The 3,564-nt window shown below is 41.9% G+C and overlaps 1 non-coding gene across 1 annotated transcript; it reads left to right on the forward strand.

The window, feature by feature from the left end:
* The first annotated feature begins 397 nt into the window (after nt 1–397).
* Nucleotides 398–535, forward strand: LOC114817825. The gene has a single exon (XR_003765681.1). It is a non-coding gene; the product is annotated as a small nucleolar RNA SNORA7 (small nucleolar RNA).
* Nucleotides 536–3,564: the final 3,029 nt, after the last annotated feature.

The following is a 3,564-nucleotide window of genomic DNA, read 5'->3' on the forward strand; positions in this document are numbered from 1 at the left end:
GCCGATTTTTCATATTGAGCGAGAGGGCAAGATTGGTGGACTTTAAGGGCGTGGGCCATTGAAAGGATAGGAAAGAAGAAATGGGGGGTAAAAGGAATAAAAGGGGAGGGATCAAGGAGTAGGAAGGAAGGGAAAAATCAATCAATGGTATTTACTGAAAGCTGTGAAGAGCTCTGTATTAAGTGCTTGGGAGAATACAGTGTAACAGTTGGTAGACACAGCCCCTGCCCAAAGTGAGCTTGCAGTCTAGAAGAGGAAGGAGAGAAAAAGATGGGAAGAAGAAGCCTAAGGCAAAGAAGAAGAAGCACTACCTCCATCCCTCCCCTCTACCTCACCAACAGTCCTCACAAGCCCTAGGACCCACAGCACAGTTTTAGCTCTACCTGAGTTCATTTTGCCCCTCTCAGCGTTGCACCTGGAGACTTTCCAGTACTCTACCAGTCTCAGCTACGGGAGGGTGAGTCAAGCAGAGGCCTAACCATTCCATTCTTAGCTTGGCCAGTGGCTAGCCAGTGGAAGGCAATCTGCTACAAGTCAAAACTCATCCATGCTGGGCAGCAGCAGCGTGGGAGACAGTCGAGGGCAGAGATTCAAATTTAGGGCACGGAAGGAGGTAATGGTAAATCACTTCTGTGTTTTTACCAAGAAAACTCTAAGGATTCACTACCAAGACTATTGCAGTAGGAGAGCGGGGCGTTCTGGGAGAGATGTCTCCGCGGTGTCACTATAGGTCAGAAACAACTCGACGGCATAAGACAAGAATTTGTTTTCCACACCCTGGGTGGCAGAAAGCCAGAACTCACTATGTTATTTCTTCTTCTAGCCTGAAAGCTCCTAGTGGGAAGAGAACACTCATTCATTCATTCATGCAATCTTGTTTATTGAGTGCTTACTTTGTGCAGAGTACTATATTAACCGCTTGGGAGAGTACAATACAACAATAAACAGTCACATTCCCTACCTACAAGGTTACAGTCTAGAGGCAGGGAACATGTCTACCAACTCTTTTGTATTGTACTTTCCCAGGCACTTAGTACAGTGCTCTGCATACAGTAAGCACTCAATAAATACAATTGATTGATTGGTTATTTCCAATAGCCTCCACTCCTGGAGCTTCTAAGGGGAGCAGCCAAGCAACCCTGGGCCCACTGTAAAATTGTTCCACATACTGTACAAAACATTAATGGAAAGAAGATAGGCCTGGAAGTCAGAGGACTGGATTCTAGTCCTGGCTCTGCCACCTACCTGTTCTGTGACCTTAGGCAAGTCACTTCATTTCTTTGTGTCTCAATTTCCTCATCTGCAAAATGGGGATATTTGTCCTCCCTCCTGCTCAGATCGTGAGCCCCATGTGGGACCTGATGACCTTGTATCTACCCCAGCACTTAGTACAGTGCTTAGCGCATAGTAAGCACTTAGCCAATACCATTAGTATTGTATTATTATTATATGATTAAATTATATATACTTTCATTAGTATTACATTATTATTATTATTATTATCAGGAAAATGTGAACCACACCAATGACCCATAAATATGAGATTTTATATATATGAGATGAATATGAGATTACTTGTGCCACCAGAATCAAAGTGGGAATGAATCTGTTCTTCAGAAACTGGACAGAGGGCACTCTACAAAGACAGGGAGATGGATTATGTTGTGCATCTTTAATTAATGGCTATAATCAGGAACCCAATTTTCGAAATGCCATTTCTATTATGTGCTTTCTCTTGACACGCCCCTTTTCATTTCCAAAAGCTACTGAAACTGTGCACTCCTCTTCAAATGTCAGCACGGATGAACACGGTGACAGGGAAGATAAGGACCCGGACTGACAGAGATTAAATAATTGAAAGTGACTTAAAAGCTTTCAGTGTCGGTGCTTTTACCATACCATTTGTGGGAATTCCAGAGCCATTTAATGCTTTCCAATCCTATTGAAAGTGCTCATCAGCCCCATGCCAGCTCCTTGTTCAAGTTCAATTTCATGCTGCTGTTTGGCAGGGAAACGAAACCCTTTTCCAGGATCAGGCTTCCTGCTGGGAGAAGAGCTATAAGGGGCTCCCTTTCTGAGCTTGATGTGGTTTTCTGGATCTTCATCCATCTGCCGCCCACTCCCACTGCAGTTCTCTTTCTTCCTTTTAAAGCCAGAATCATTTCATTTTGAGCTTGAGAGCAAGCGTGGGGGATGTCAGGGTTTTAAGTGGAGACGAGGACTGAGAGAGGACAGACATCAGAAAGCTAACAGGCGAGAAGGTGCCTTGTGAGCCTTTCAACTTAGACTATGAGTCCGATGTAGGACGGGGACTGTGTCTGACCTGATTAACTTGTATTTCTAGACTCTAAGCTTGTTGAGGGCAGGGAATATGTCTGCTAACTGTTGTATTGTACTCCCCTAAGCGCTTAGTTCAGTACTCGAGAAGCATCATGGCTTAGTGGAAAGAGCATGGATATGAGAGTCAGAGGAAGTGAGTTCTAATCCTGGCTCTGCCACTTGTCTGCTGTGTGACCTTGGGCAAGCCACTTCACTTCTCTGTGCCTCAGTTCCCTCATCTGTAAAATGGAGATTAAGATTGTGAGCCCCTAATGGGACAACCTGATTGCCTTGTATCTACCCCAGCACTTAGAACAAGTGCTTGGCAAATAGTAAGCACTAAACAAATACCATAATAATAATACTCTGCACATAATAGGCACTCAATAAATATCATTGATTGATTGAGTGATCTAACCCAGCACTTAAAACAGTGTTCAACATAGTAAGTGCTTAACAAGTACCATGCTAATAATAATGATGATATTAATAATAAGGGTAACTGAATACTCCCAGCACTTGACAGAAACTTGGGATAAGCAAGGCAGGCTCGAGTTTCAGCCCAAAAAAACTGGGTAGTGAGGGGAAGAGAGGAGGGGAGGAAGGTAGGGGAGAAGGGGAGAGGGGAAACAGAGAACCCCTACCCTTATGGAATAAGCACCAGTGACCAGGAGGCTGCACTTGGGTTTGTAGATTCATGAATTATAAAAAGTAAGCTCATTATGGGCAGGGAATGTTTCTATCAACTCCGTTACATTGTTATATTTGTACTCTCCCAGGCACTTAGTACAGTGCTCGGTACACAGTAAAGTCTCAGTAAATATGATTGATTGTTATACATATTCTCAGCAGTACATATTACATAAATACTTCAATTAGATGCGTATACTGTATAAAACTATCTGTTCACATGTAGATTCATAAAACACTCATTAAGACCTATGATTTATTTATATTGAATAAATACTGAACACTACATTGAATAAATACTATGAACATTATTTTCCTAGGATGAATGACTGCCAATGCCTCTCAATATGTCAGAAGGCTACATTTTCTTAATAGTTTCCTAAATTATTTTCCTGCCACTTTAAAAAAAAATTGCTTTTTTTTACTAATCCAGGAATGTAGACTTGAAAAGTTACTGAAAAATTGAACACTAAATTTTAAGGGTCTTTTTAACAAATGTTTGAAATTAATGTTTGGCATCAGTCCAAGAGTTAGCTAACAAATTTAACCATATTA

Source organism: Ornithorhynchus anatinus, chromosome 1, assembly GCF_004115215.2.
Source record: "Ornithorhynchus anatinus isolate Pmale09 chromosome 1, mOrnAna1.pri.v4, whole genome shotgun sequence".
Taxonomy (NCBI): Eukaryota; Metazoa; Chordata; class Mammalia; order Monotremata; family Ornithorhynchidae; genus Ornithorhynchus; species Ornithorhynchus anatinus.